This window comes from Pleurodeles waltl, chromosome 7 (genome assembly GCF_031143425.1).
Source record: "Pleurodeles waltl isolate 20211129_DDA chromosome 7, aPleWal1.hap1.20221129, whole genome shotgun sequence".
Taxonomy (NCBI): Eukaryota; Metazoa; Chordata; class Amphibia; order Caudata; family Salamandridae; genus Pleurodeles; species Pleurodeles waltl.
Genome location: NC_090446.1, coordinates 181,399,152 through 181,415,223, shown reverse-complemented (window position 1 = coordinate 181,415,223; position 16,072 = coordinate 181,399,152). Strand labels below are relative to the sequence as shown.

Sequence of the window (16,072 nt, the reverse complement as noted above, 5' to 3'; positions counted from 1 at the left end):
GGATAAACAGTCTTTCTGCCCTCCCCCTAGGGAGGTGGGAGCAGGTGGGGGCAGTTGTCCCAAATAGGGCCCCCAATGGGGGGAGAAGGCCCACTAGGTACCAGGGATTTATTTTTAAAATAAAAATAGAGGGGGTGAGGATGCACAGAATGGGCATGGCCATGCGCCCACCCCTAAAAAAGGGTAAACAGTCTTTCTGCACCATGGGGGAGGGGGGGGGGCAGAAAGTGCACTAGACACCAGGGATTTATTTTTAAAATAACAATAGAGGGGTGGGACTGCCCAGAATGGACATGGCTATGCCCCACCCCTAAAAAAAAGGGTAAACAGTCTTTCTGGCTTTATCGTGGGATGGGAGATAGGGCCATTTGCCCCAGACCTCCCCCCCAGGTGGCAGAAAGGCTACTAGGCACCTGAGATTAATTTTTAAAATAAAAATAGAGGGGTAGGGCAGCCCAGAAAGAGGCTTGGCCATGCTCCATACCTAATAAACGGCTAAACAGTCTTTATGCCCCCGAGGGGGCAGAAAGCCCAATAGGCTCCTGGGATTTATTTTTAATATAAAAATAGAGGGGTGGGGGCTGCCCAGAAAGGGCATGGTCATGCCCCCACTCCTGATAAAAGGGGTAACAGTGTTTCTACACTCCCAGTGGCAGATAGGGTTAATTACCCCTAATTTGCTGCCTAAGAGGGGCAGAAAGCTCACTAGACACTAGGGATTTAATAGAAAAAGAACTATAGGGGAGGGGGCTGCCCAATTGGGCAGACATGACCCCACCACAACTAAATGAGTCAACATGCTTTCAGCTCCCTTAGGAGGCAGATTGGTGTAATTGCCCAGATATGCCCTCATGGGTGGGGGAGGGAGGCAGAACGCCAACTGCATGGCAGCAATATGTATTTTGTAATAAAACAAAGTAGTGGTTCTTTCCCATCTTAACATCAGGCTCCACCCTTTCCCACAAAACATTACGAGTCTTTCTGCTCCTTTGCGGACTAAAACATCCCATCCCAATTGCAAGCAAAAGGACATTTGATTCTTTTGGGTGTTATTTTTACAAATGGGCCAGAAGAGTTTGGCTAACTCCCAGTATCATCCTACTTGTAATGGTGAATAGCTTCGTTTTTTGGGCTTGGGTAGGCTGCCACCTGGAAACACCTGCCAGACCCAGACATTTCTGGAAAGTAGACATCTGGTGGAGTCCAGGGTGATGTGTTTTTCATGCATCCCACACCATTATCTTACCCACAATACCCAGTTTCCTACCACACCACTCTCCCCCTAGTCTCTCAATAAAAATAGTACCTCACTTATGTTGATGGGCCAAGAGACCTTGACACAAAAGGCCCTAAAGTGCTACAGGGAAAGATCAGCAATAGAGGTAGCTGCGGGATTTGTGGAAATGCTTGGCCATCACCCCAGGAAACTTACCAACCATTAAAAGTAGATGACCAGGGGATTCCTGGGTGGTGTGCCTTGTGTGAATCCCATGAGGTGTTCTTCCACACAATGCCCTGCAAACCTTAATCTTCGCCTAAAACCACACATTTCCTGTCACAGGCACTAGGCCTACTCACACACGTGAGGTAATATTTTTTATCAAAATAATTAATCAAATGCTGGGTGGAAGGAAGTTTGTGGCTCCCTGTAGATTACAGTGTGTAAGAAACTAGAGATTTTGAAAAGTACCCTCTAAATCATATGCTTCTACATGTACCCACAAATTCATAAATGTACGAATAACCACTATGCCTAAATTCCATATCTTGTCCCCATTACATCAATACATAGGTTACCTTGATACCTATTTTCCACTCTATATATTTCACCATATGAAATAGTCTATCCTCAGTACACAATGATAAATCATTGTATGGTGCAAGTCAGTTGTTGGATCTGGGCACCTCGGGTTCTTGGAGAACCTACAAACCCTATATATCCCCCACAACCAAAAAGGTCTAGCGAACGTAAAGGCACATTGCTATTGTTAATCGATCATCATAACTAAAAGTTACAGATGAAAACATTTTCACAAATGGCTGTTTATTTCCTACTCATTTTCAGTATTATTTCAACACTTGGGTGGTCATTTTGAATTTGGCGGTCTTTTACACAGACTGCAGCCGTGGGTGCCATAAGACGACCAATGCTGGCGGTCTTCCGACCGCCATATTAAATGTACTGAAGGATTTCCGCCACAATTTGGGTGGAAATCCTTCAGCAGTCATTCTGGCGGTCGGCGGCACAGAGGTAGTTCCACAGCTGTCACCGCCATGCCAAAAGGACTCCACCCACCGTATTATGAGCAGTAATACGGCGTGGGGATGTCCTGATGGCAGGGTGCTGCCGGTGGTGGAAGCGCCTGTTCCAGTTCCCTGGTGGACGACCTTCTCGCCGGACAAGGTAAGTCGATCGTCCGACAGGACAGGGGGGAGGAGGTGGAGGGAGTTGTGTATGCGTCTGTGAATGTAAGTGAGTATGCGTGTGTGAATGTAAATGTGTACGCATGTGTGACTGTTAAAGTGAGTGCGTGTTGGTATGTTTGTGTGAATGCATGTCTGTTGGTGCGAGTGAATGCGTGTATGAATGTGTGTTGGTAAATGCGTGTAGGTATGCATGTTGGTGAATGCACGTAGATATGCGTGGTGGTGAATTCATGTAGGTATGCGTGTTGGTGAATTCATGTAGATATGTGTGTTGGTGAATGTATGTCGATATGCGTGTTGGTGAATGTGTGTATGCAGGGTGCATGTGGGTGTGTGTGTGCGTGTATGCGGGGAGGGTGGTGCTGTTGTGGAACGGGGAGAAGGAGGTGCTGTCTTGGAAGGGGGGGTCAGGGGGTGGTCATCTGCCTGCGACAGGAAAGAAATTTCCACAGATACCCTGGTGGGCAGGTGACTCCAAATACCACCAGCGGTCTTCAGTGGACAGCTGGCCTGGAGGTGCTTTCCTCCAACCTGGCTGTCCTACTGCCCAGATTTCTTTATGTCATTTCTTTCGGCACTTTTAACGCCTGCTCAGAGCAGGCGTTGAAAGGAGGCACACCATTGTTTACAATGGGCCTCAACCGGCTTTGCAAGATTTTTTATGCTAATCCTGCAAAGCTCCGAACAAGAATTTTGATGCTAGTTCCCTAACTACCGCCATGGTGTGCCGCATCTTAGATTCGGCGCACACATGGCGGCGTTAGGAGGGCGCTAAGGGGCGCAAGAAAAGTGGCGCTGCACTGGATGCAGCACCACTTTTCTTACATATGGCCCTAGGTTATTTAATTCAGCTCTGCATGTTCCTGAAAGCTCCGAAGATGATGACTTTAGCAAAGCAGACCGTTTGTTGATGCCATTTGTATGAAAAAATCACACACTTTTATCCAGAGCACTTTTTCCTATTTTTCCCAAAACCCTCAATATTTAGCTATATTTTGGCTATTTTCTTGGTCCCCACCAGGGTTACCTTGGGTACCTTTAGAATCCCCAGGATGTGGAAAAAAGGACACACATTTGCTGTGGATACATTATGTGGTCACAAATCTAAGGAGGCTTAAGCACAAACCAGCCCAAATAGCCAGAAAAGGACTCAGAACTTGGGGGGGTGGGGGTGGGGGAGGGGTGAGGGGAAGAAGGCCCAGCAGCTAAAGGGTTAATTGGACACCGTATTGCTTCCAAAATCATCAAAATACTGCTTTATTCTAGTCTGAATATACAAAGCCATATCTAAGTTTCCCATGGAAATATCCTTTTCTGATTGGATAGTTCTGTTAGTGGACACTATAAATTCTTACCTGAGTCATTACCATGCCAAGTACTTAATTATCTGTTAGTTTCACAGAGACCTTCACCCACTTAAAACATTGCATGGGAGAGCCCACCCTCTATTCTTAGCAGCACCCCTTTCAAGAAGAAGTGGGGTGAAAAAACACACTTGTGAGACCCTCCTCACAAGTAGAGACTTCTTTCACCTTGGAGGTAATCTATGAGATTTTGCCAATATGAACCCAACTCTCACAAATTGTCAAGGTGTAGGAAAAATGTGTTGTTCAATTTAGAGAAATCTTGCAACTAGTAAACTTTAGGCTTCAGATTAGGATTTAAAGCATTTCCATATTTTTTGACACAGTGAGCACTCTTACTTTATTAACATTACAAGAAGATGTATTGATTCCCACATTAAGAAAACACAAAGGAATGTTTTCACATAATCTGATGGTCTGTAAATTTGATACAAGGACTGGAACCACCAGTATCCGGACAGACTCCCGCTCCAGTAGAGTGCAGAGCCTCCTGTGCCATACCTTTCTTAGTACTCCCAGCTCCGGTGGAGTCCTGTACCATACCTTTCTTAAGTGCTTCATTTATTTAAAAAAACATAAGTGCCAGGGTTCTTGTCAGGAGGCCAGTTCCGCTTGATCCATCCATTGCCCCTACCAGTGTTGCCAATGACAGTAACAACACAACTACTAACCATCACACTCCTACAAGTGTGATAATTCAAATCCAGGCACCCGACACTATTGAATAGGTTGGTCGACAGGTATTAGTCCTTTTTAATGCATATTGAATTAATAAATGACTGTTGTGCTCATTTCTAAAATCGGCAGGCAGCACCACCATGTGGCAGACTGTCATAAGAGCTGATGTTGGCAATTAAGTGCCAGTGCTGAGTACAGGAAAGTACTGACTTAAATTAACCGCTGCATTTCTGCTGTAAGCAGGCCATACATCTGTAGTCTTGAGTGACTCCTTGGCAGCTATGCGCTACTAAAGACAGAAGAGCGAGCTCATGCAAGCATCCTTGCAGCAAAGAGCTGAGTTTGTTACATAGACAATGGGCACCCACATGCTGTACCAGACAGTCCTGCCTATTTCTCTGACCTTGTCTTGGTGGTACTGGTAGTACTGTTGCTGCTGCCCACGTTTTAAAATTATAGATGAGAAAGAAAAGTTTGGAATTTCACTGTATAATCGTGGAGCCACAAGTGCCCCTCCAAGAAAGGTACCAATTCAACTACACAAAGATCTTCCAGCATGATATTGCACAATCACAGCTTGAGCCCATGAAGTCAAATTCATGCACCTAAATGGCAATATCCACTGAGCCAGCCCAAGTCAAAAAAACCTGCAATAGAAGATCTCTGCAAGACGATTCCTGTTAGATGGTCTTGTTATATTAAGCACCGGCCAATAGGTTCCTTCTTCTGTCTTGAGCTTTTGTTTTCCAGTTCTTTTCCTCCTCCTCAAGATCTTTCAAAAACATAAATATCTATGGATGCATACTTGGATGTTGACACAAAATTGGATTTTGCAAGCTTGCTCACCAATCTGTTGTCATTTTTTGTTTAAGCCTGTCGTAGTTCTAATTGCAACCGGTGAAAATCTAGCAGGTTCTCCGCAGTACATGACTTGCCCCATGAAATTGTATTTAATACCTCATCCCAGTGACTCTTGAACTTCCCTTTACCCTTCACAATAGAGCCCCTCAGAACTGCCCCAGTTATGCTGCCACACTCTCCCACCCCAGTTACAAAATGGCCACTGAAACTGTCCCCAGAACATGAAAGTGTCACTGACAAGCTGGACAGGGGCGGCTCCTCCGCTATGGCGGAGGAGCGTAGCCCCCTCCCAACCCCAGCCAGCAGCCGGAGCTGCAAACCATTAAAAATAAAGCGATAATAAACGATGTTAATTATCATCTTATTTTGAAAGGGGTGGTGCCATGGGGGTGACGAGTACTGAGGGGAGTCCATAGAGCACTCCCCTCAGTGTGCATGTATGTTTGGCCAGCCGTCTCGGGCCAGTGAAACACGCATGCGCACAAGGGCTCTCTCCAAGCCGGCACTGTGTTGCCGAGTTGGAGAGAGCAAGCCCAGGCTCCCAGTCTGTGTTGCAGCGCCCAGCCAGGGTGCTCCAGCCAATCATAATGCTGCTTTGAGTAGCGTCATGATTGGCCGCTGGGCAGGCTTGGTGCCTGGAGTGCGACGGAGAGCGGTGGAGCTGCAGCGAGGTGGTGAAGTTCAGGTACGTTTTTTTAATATACATTTCTTTATTTTTGTTTTATTCCCCCCTCCCCCAGCCACTTTTCATAGTCGACAGCCGCGACTGAAGCTGGAAGTTTTCCCCTAACAGGTTAATGACAGTGTGGTCTGCCATGGTCTACTTAGCGGTCTGTTACAGAGTGGGCACTAATGACAATGCGGTAGACCACCAATCTTTCACAGGGTGCCCTGTCTGCATCAGACCCATACCCACACATGGCACTCCCGATGGCAGGCATCTGCATTTGCTGTTCCGTTGCCCCATCCCTTTCCACTCACCTTCCACTCACTGCATGTTCCCCATAAAGTTACATTGTTTCAATCACACTCATATTACAAGTTGCCACCAACAAATATCATTTTGATTGCCGGATTGTATTTGCTATCCTTTGAGCTCTTATTTACATGGTTTCAAAAAAACAGACATCTCCGCTTCTTAAAGTGTGTAAATCTTCATTGCATAGGTTTTTTCATAATATCATGATAAAATGTTTTCACATTGGAAACATATTTATATAGCTATGCCATGCACGGCATTTAACAATATAAAGCACCTCTTCTCTAAAAATGACATAAATATTTCACGCATTACAATAAATACAGCCATGTTTTTCTGACGATGTAAAGCAAATATTCCGCATGTATTGCAAAAAGAATTGATTGGACCCCATTAGCACATCAGAAATGATAACCAAACTGTCCTGGAAGTAGATTTGCACATTAAGGCCTTGGCCCACCCACATTAGCATTGAGGCACAAGGGAACTGGCTGTCAGAGGAAGCCTTTTATTAAGTGGCATCCTGTCGGATAATTAGTTGACTATTTTGACATGTTAACACACAATACAATAATGCATGTGCAAGAGGTTAACTCAATGACTGCCCGTATTGGACCTGGTTATATCAATCAGCAACTGAAGGCGACCAGTTAATCAGTGCTTAATTTGTAAAAAATAAGTGCGGGGCCCAAAGTTTTTCTCAGAAGCCGCCAGCCGCCGAGGAGTCCTCAATACCAAGGCAGTTTAGTCTTAATTCCACTGATGTCTCTTTACCTGCCTCTCATGTTTGCACATCTATTTCAACCCTGCTTTCTCCCTTGTTCTCTGTTTTCTGCCTATTTTTAACTCCTTATTTTACCTTTTGTGTTTTTCTCCCTCTAGCTCAGGGTTAAAGTTTGCTGAGTTAAAAACAAGTGCCAGTCACCAGAAATGAGCGCAGATGGGCCCTACCTGCAATCACCGGCTCAAATTAAGCACTATGTAAAGGCCCTGCCACTGTGTGGCACCACATATGGCCCCTTTCTTAGCAAATTATGGAATTTCTGGTGGATTATATGGCTAGTGCAATACATCCAAAGTTATGTAGAAAATGCTTCAGTTGCAGACTTGCTTAATTCCAGTGACTCCGAATAAACTCCCTTCGATAACCCATTAGTGGTTCTACAGATGAAGATTAGGTACATATACATTACACATTATACAGATACATTTAAAATTGCATTATGTAACCGTCTACTGATATTCCCTAAATGAAAAGAATAAGAACACAATGATCACAGGCAAATAAGATACAGTCCACGCATTATAAAAATATGCTCTAGGTTAGTGTAAAAAGCACTAACACAGCAGATTAACCTCAAGAAAAAGTGACTCCCTAAAGTAGCCGGATATACCCTCACACTAAGAAGTATTTTATCTGCAACAGTAGGAATAGTTTTTGTGACTGTGATGGGGAGGCAGATAGTGGCTAAGTACTTGTGAGAAAGGACATCCCTTTGTTGAGGTCCAAGACTCAGTCACTGATTGAAAGTAAGAAAACTTCAAGTAAGAATCTCACTGAGAAGACAGAGACGGAAGGGGATAACTTGCCTCAGTACAGGCAGCAGTGTCGCCTCGCGGGCTCAGAGCCAACAGCAGAAAAATAAAACAATATTTCACTGTCGTATTATTTTTCTGCTGATGGCTGAGCCAGCCGTACAGGGAGTGGCGGGACCAGGCCATGGGAGAGAAGAGGGAGGAGGTGGGAGTGCAGTGTGCCCTTAACTATGCACGTCTGTTTGGCCGGCCGTTCTAGGTCGGCCTAACAGACGTGCAGTTATGTTCCTTTAACCCAGATGTATTTGACAGCTGGGTTGGAGAAACAGCACATATTTGCTCTGCCTGAGCGAGCGGCAAACCAGCCGGCTTAGGCCAATCCCCGTGCTGCTCTTTTACTAGGTAATAGCATGAGAGCCGCATGAGAGCCGCATGGGGATTGCTCAGGGAGTCTTTGATGCTGGGACTAGGAAGCACAGGAGCATGAAGCGTCCGGCAGCACCAGATAAGTGTTTTTTATTAACCCCCCCGCACCACCCAACGCACCCCCTCCATCTGCCCCACCACTTTTAATTTATGTCAGCCACCACTGAGCATAGGTCCTAGCTGAACTTCAACCACACCTTAGCTAAAATGTCACAAGAGGCAAACCAGTGGTCTCTTTAATGTACCCTTGTTTCAACCTTTTGAAGCATGAGCCAAGCTCAAAACCTGTTCTGCAGAATGAATAGGGAGCTAATAAGAGTCAATAACTCAAATAAGCAATGAAGTTCAAACAATTAGTTCCAAACTAAGCTTTGGCAAGAGAACATATAATAAATACCTACCACAAAAATGTGGTGAACGTTGATGAAGATAAAGCAGAGAAAAGTATTTACACTATTCCAATTGAAGTTTGAGCAAACAATGGTCTTGTGGGAAACAGTAGGAAAAGTAGTGTCATTATTGTTTGTTTTGGAGGAACTGGGTCAAAGTTGGGCCAACCCGTGTCTACATGCAGGTGGGCTTTGATATTAGTTTCTTTACAAATTAGGAAGTCCTTCAGAGTTTAATGGAAGGGCTGGTCATTAAATCTTGCAGCTTGTCCACCCCATTTAAGGGTGGGCGAATAGCCAGGTTTTTGCCAGTGTAGCCTGAGTCACCCATTTTACCACCCCGAAATCCAACGTGGCAGAGGGGTCTGTTCCCTGGCAAACTCATTCCTCTTTGCTTTCTTGTCCTTGCATCAAAGAGTAGGCCGTCTCTAGGTCAGGAAGAGTGAGTTCCCCACCTTTAGGCCTTTGAGCAAGAAGTCAACTACAGGCCTACCATTTTTGCTAACTGCCATTCTTTTGGATTTTCCTGAGCTGACTGAAGAGTAGCTTTCAAAGCCATATTTCCCATGCGGTCTCATTGACATTTTGGTAGCCCTTTGTGAGTCAATTGCAGCTAACGTACTGGGTGTATGTCAGTACGACTGACGGAATTAAACCAACCAGTTTTTACTTCAGAAAAAAAGTATATGTAAAATACATAAAAAAATCTGATCAAATAAATATGAGATTAATTAGGCTCATACATAGTTACATACATCTTTGAATCTTCTTGTATGTTGATGCTACCACTGGACAGATATACATTCATATTTTTACTCATATTACAGAGATTATGGAAACAACAGTGGCAGAAGAGTCCCACTTGTATGTGAGCAAAACAGAAGAATAAAAGACATGGAGAGAAGCTAGCATTACAATTGACAGTACCTTAAAAGCTCCACAGAGTGCTGCAAGAGCTTTTGCCCGCATAAAGGCAAAGAATTGATCAAATGGCATTCTTACCTATTTCAGCATGGAAATCCTGGTAAATCTCTTTATCTGCTGGCATCTCTAAGTGTTTATATGTAGAGTGCAAGGTAGAAAGTGTAAATACAAGTGGTGGAAGAGATAAATATGGGACCCCAAGCCATCCCAATAATAGTGCTGCTCAACACATCACGCCCTGGTCTCTATTATCTAGTTGCCAACAAGTTACACACATCATACAGTTCTATGTACAGAAGCTTGATTTTAAGATGCTCCTAATACAATAAAATGTTCTCTAATGAGTGTGTTGCTACTACTTTTAGATAGATTTGCTATACATTAAAAATCATAAAATATACTGAATTCTTTGTGTGCTGTACTTTTTATAAAAACAGTATTCCCCGCGTGCAGGCCAACACACCAGAACAGTGTAGATTTTGAGATGTAGAGTTGGTACAATTAACAGAAGCACATGGGGAATGAGTCAAGGAGTACAGACATCTGTCATCAGTGGAGGTAAATGCAAAGATCAGAAAAGGCTTGGGGAGTCACACAAAGAAACATAGCACAAGCGGGATACGAGGGCTCGCTCCTTTTACCAAGCACTGTCAATATTACTCAATCTCTCTCTTGCTGTAACTTAATCAAAATGAATACATATGTGGAGCTAGAATTAGTGATGAAGAATAACAATTAAGATTATGAGGAGGTGAGATTTTTGTTTTTTTGTTTTCGCCCTAACATATCAAATCAATAAGAAGTTTTTTGCCATAACATATTAAATTCAATGCTTAAAACATATGCTGCCATGGCGAGCTGTATGCATGAATAGGTGACTAAATATACTATATAAAATAGAAGAAATCCAGCTGAGATATCTCAGTCTTAAAAAGACTGTTTTATGTTTCAATTTTCATTTTCGAAGTCTAGAATAGGGACTAAAGCATGGGCAATCATTATTGTTTTGGGAATTCTTGTTATACCCTCTCCTTCCCATCTACCATTCTTTAAACCCATGCATATGCCGAGAGAGTCTATGAAGACACCTCAAATCTACTAAAGGGTGTGCGAGCATTGGAAGGACCCTGTGCTAAATGTGCCACTTTTAAAGCCATCCCTAGTCTAATGGAATATGATAAATCAATTAGAGCAAGACGGCAGACTTTAGAAATGAGCACACACAAACATGCAAAAAGCTATTTGTAAGAATGACAACAAAGCAATAAAAGGTATCCATGAAAAAAAATTCAGATAACCATCTTTGAAAGATGTTCTTGTGAGTGAGAGATTATTTAGACTTCTCTCTACAAGGGTATATTTCATTATATTCTAAGACCACTATGTGGATGATTACATCTCATCCAGTACATTGTGGGACATTAGATCATTTCGGTGAGCTTATACCCTAGCTATAACCTTTTTTTCAATTTAATTTAGTTTCCTTTCACCTACATTTTTGGTTTGGTAATGATTATCCTTATCTTATTTAACTCTTATACTTACCTTATTTTTAATGTAATGTCTCTAATGTACTGAAGTTGATATCCTAAAAAGCCACCAAAAATCATCTACCTCTGGATTGATTGGAAAAAAGGACACAGGTGGGATTCAGGAGGATAATGTGTTGAAGTGGAACACTAGGTTGTATTTTTATTTATGGTGGAAACGCCAAAGTCTTCCCATCTTTTTTAAGGACCCTCTTCTGAAATCTCTAGCCATTTAAAATATGCCCCCTCACACCCTGGAAGAAGTCAGGCATGATTGAGGGCTTGTTGTGCTCTCCCCTTACCATAAGATATGCAAATTGAACATGACTGGTTTGCAAACAGGATTTAATTTGAGATGCAACATTTGTACTAATAGACTGCATCGCAAATTGATCATTCACGGGCATCATTAAACAACCTTCCTAATTAATTTTAAGTACATAGGTTTCAATTTGCAACCTCTGATGATTAGTTGCAAATGCAGAGGTAATGACCTGTAAAGAAAAGTAAACCTTCATCCTTACATTTGTTTCCCAAAAGGGAAAGGTTTTTTTTTCTCCAAAAGAAACCCTTGTTCATTGAAGGGACTTGTGCTGCTTGCAACTTTAAAAAAGTTTCACATTTGAAAACATATTTGAAGATCATGCACTGGTACCCTGGACCAATGCCTGCTGCCTCACCAAGGTCATTCAACTCAATACTCAAAGGGTACCCAAACTTGGTATTTTTTCAATGGTTTGCAACTGCAATTCTGGTTTCAACCAATAGTACTTTGCAATTCTAGAGGACTGGAATGCTTCTATTATGCCCCCTTCTGCTTGTGATGCGGAAGGGGTTGCTAAACCTTTTTTTAGAATTTGAATACAATAATCTGGCTTAGAAAAGTAATCTTGTACATTTTGAAAAAGTGTTTTGTTCTCACAAAGAGTGATCACAGGTTTTGTAACTACAAAACCTTCAGTACACTAGATCCCTTCTCCTTTAATTTCTGTGCATGTCTTTGAACAATCCACATGTATATGCTGCAGCTGCCAAGCAAATATACCGAAAGGGACATCATTTCCCCAATCTGTATCTAACAGCAGTTTGTGAGGAAAGACATTGAGGAGCAAATTTAGAAATTAAATATAAAGCTTAGACTTGATCATATAACCTGTTTTCGTGTGTGCTAGTCTGCAGTACTGTGTAATTTAGCAACATGTTATCAATGTACAAAAGTCTGCTTTTTTGCTCCATTTCTTTTTGTGATGTTCTGTACTTTTTTTTACGGTGGCAAAAATCGCTAATCTTTTTTGGCTCCCTAGCATATAGTGATTTTCTCTTCATACAAAAAAATCAAAATTTCTTATTTTTTCGAACTTCATTCCAATTTTTAGATATGATGCTAAAAATGTGCATGAGTTTGCATTTGAGCCCACCTGGCGGACCTCGTAATTAATAGTAAGGACTCAGTAAGCTCAATGTTGATTGTGTCATGGCCGCAGCACTGGCCACAAGGCGAACTCATGGCGTAGAGTTTAGAAAGCGTGATAGAAGCCCCACCTTTTTCAGGAGGTGCGCGCGGTAAGGAGAGCCCCATCTGGCATTCCAGTTTAACCGCTTTGTTTGGTCTTCCCCCTAGGCTTCATGGCCTTACAGTTTATTGTTTTAGGCAGGTATTCTTTTTCACTGCTGCAGCATTTTGAAACCACAGCCACCGTATCCGGAGGCCTGACTGTCATTACTATCTGTTACTTTGTAGTGTGCGCACCGCAAACTGAGCTGCCTCTAGCCCAGCCCCCAAGGGACACAGTGACTGTATAACCATGCTAGTATTGTCACACTGCCCCCCAAACCCCCCCCCCACCCCCGGCGCACTTAGGGTCTCTCTAATGGTACTTCCTCACCACGCAAACATTGATGACAGGCTCTCATTCACCTTTAGCTGTAATTTCTGTCTATCATATTTTCAGTCCAATTATTTTTTACCTTTGTGCAAGAAACCTACTTCTGGACCTATTTTTCATTAATCAATAGTTTCTGCTAAGACCCCTGTAGATCCCAGTTTTATTTATTATTTTTCAATGTTATAGTTCACAGACCTAAAAGGAACCTGGGAAGGGCCTGGGAATGGTAGGGCAGGAAACCTGAATATGATCTGTCCACATATATAAATCTCTTCTAGGACCTCTCCCTACCATATATTAAAGGTTGTGTTTAAATAGGGTCACCAAAATTATGTGGCAATGGAGGGCCAAACTAAGCAAAAGGGTTGAATAACTTATGCAGTAAGAAAATGCAAATTAGACAACACAATGCAGCACATTCTATGGCTGTACCATCACCCTATTTAGCCATTTTACCACAAAATAATACTATATGGGCAAAGGTTTGACCTCATTTGTGCCAGTTTAATACCTAAATGCAGCAATCAATGACTAAAAGGTAACCTGTTAACCGCTATAAAGGGTCTGTGGGATCGATTGGAGCTAGAAGCAACATTCTGTGTTGTATTTGGACATTATGTAGTAGACTGTGTCCTATGTGATTAGTGATTTTAAACTATAATTATGAAGAAAGCACATTGCCACTGCAGCATATAATTCAGCAGCCCTGAATGTAATCTATGACAAGGCTCTTTCTCCAGTCTCTTGGCTCAAATGTGTACTTAAGATGTTCTCCTCTGTTACATCAAGCTGAAGAGATCTTTTGGTTACTCTTCAGACTCAGAGATGTAGACAGCCATAGTATGAGATAAACTCACATTTCCAAGCCCTGACACTCTAGGCTGATGGCCAGAAAGGCATTCGATGTCCTTATTGTCTGCCAGTCTTATCACTATGATTCTTAACTACAAGGTGACTCCATTTCATAAGTAACACCTTCAGCTTGTCTTTACTTTTTGACTGAAAGCACTTTTCATGTTTGTTAGACCTGACACACTTAGGGTGGTTTTCCCCCAACGTTTTGTCTGCCTCCCTCCATTTTTCCGATCTTATTTTTGCTGGTTTTAGGATTCTGCCCACTTTACCAATGCACACCAGTGCAAAACTGCTTGTGCTCTCTCCCCTAAACATGGTAACATTGGCTCATACCCAATTGGTATGTTTAATTTACCTATACTTGGTCTATTGGCATGTATCTTTACATGCCAAAACTTTAGAGCAGGCAGGAGGGAGATTTCAAAAAAATAGTCAGGAGTATGTATTTTTCCCAATTACTTATATTGAAGCAGAGGCAATCTGACTGAGTTGGGTATATTGGCTTGTATGATGACAGTCAATCAGTATTTCATTTTTGGCAGTTTAATATCATGTACAAACAAAAACAGAGTTATAAACTCTGTTTTTGTATGCACTATGTAACACTGCCTGAAATAAAATGTTGAGGGCTGTTACGCTCTAATATCCTCCTTCAAAAATTAGGCATAAAGCGTTACCTTTTTATGTCAGAAGTAATTCTTGGAGGGGGAGATGGGAGCTTGCGTGACAAGGATCAACATTTCACTTTTGCCTTGTTTCCAACTAATCATGATTTGGCAATCCAAATCAGGGTTCTGCATGCAGGAATCGGGAGGAGGGAGACTAGCCTTGAAATCGGTAGTCTCCCGCCTGAATCAGGAGTGTTGGCATGTATACTTACGGCGGGAAATACAAGGAGAACTGCAGTCAGTTTACTATGTTTATAGTAAATAGACCTCTATCTTCTGCTATAAAGAAGTGTCAGCAGTTTATTTACTATGAAAAAATTCAACATCCTGCAGGGCAGGGATGTAGGCGTGTAATTCAAAAGAAAGACCCAGTAGGTGCATTTTGTAACGCAGAAATCTGTTTAGAATACGTTGCTCTTATCATGCCTTCACTCTGAATTACAAGCCTGCTGAGTAATGCTGCATGTAATGAGTTTTCTACCGCATGTTACGTTTTTATTGCTAAGATGATAGACTATTCACTATGAACACGGTCAATAGACTGTAATGTCGCCCGCTGGACTATAATTTTGACCAAGGCAAAGGGAAGGACAGCTTTGTTTAGATTACAAAATGGCCACGATGCTCTATGTAGGCCTATTCTCTCATCAGGGTATATAATAAAAAATAAAAAAGATACAGACAAAAGACCGTAGTGCATTCCACAAGACCCCATATTTAGGTTGAACCTAGGCAGCGCACCTGAGCTGTCTCTCAACATGCTGTAATCTACTTCTGTGGGCTTTCACCACACCCATCACACACCCATCAGTTTAATTTTTTCCTTGGCCTGCCTTTCAAAATTCCTTTGGTTTCTTTGGTAAATGTTTTATTTTTGTGCCACCTTTTGGCTGTTTTGTTCCCACCATGGAGTCTGACCCTTTTACATGGATTATTGCGCGATCGCCCATAGAGGTCAGGACGGCGCACTACTCTTTTCTTTTGCGTTGGCTTGTTTTGTTAGTTTCCTGCTTGTGTTCTGCTCCGTTTCCGCATCGTTCATTTCAGGACATTTGGCTTGTGTCCGGGGGAACGCGCTCAGCTGACACCATTTGCCAACCAGAATGTATCTGTGTATGCATGAGTAAACAAACTTTAATTTCTGATATGATTTTGGAGCCCAGGCAGCTTGGTACCATGCTTCATGTTTCACATTATTGTACATTTTCCATTAACTGCTCCCCAGTTCCAAAGTTGGTAGCTCTAAATGTAATGCCACACATCCTCTCTCCAATACAATGGCTCTGTTTTTTAGGGTAATGTGTAGCAATTGTATAGCTCTTAAAGCCCTGCCAGCACAACGCCCTGGATAATGTGCTGCTTGGTTAAACACTTATAAGGTCCCAAAGGCGTGACCTACTGGCTATGCCAAGGCTTGTTTAAATATGTTCCACTGCCGAGAAGGTAATATTTAGCAGCGCTGGGTAATTCAGATTTCTTACTATTATTAAATGTTAAGATGTTGTCTTATTGTTCATAAACTGGAATTTTTTAAAATTTTGTGTACTGTT

The 16,072-nt window shown here is 42.4% G+C and overlaps 1 protein-coding gene across 1 annotated transcript in view; it reads right to left on the bottom strand.

Annotated features, from left to right (window-relative positions):
* The window catches only part of SLC12A5 (solute carrier family 12 member 5), a 687,435-nt gene that overhangs the window by 452,674 nt on the left and 218,689 nt on the right, over positions 1-16,072 (bottom strand). The gene's annotated exons all lie outside the window — the stretch shown is intronic.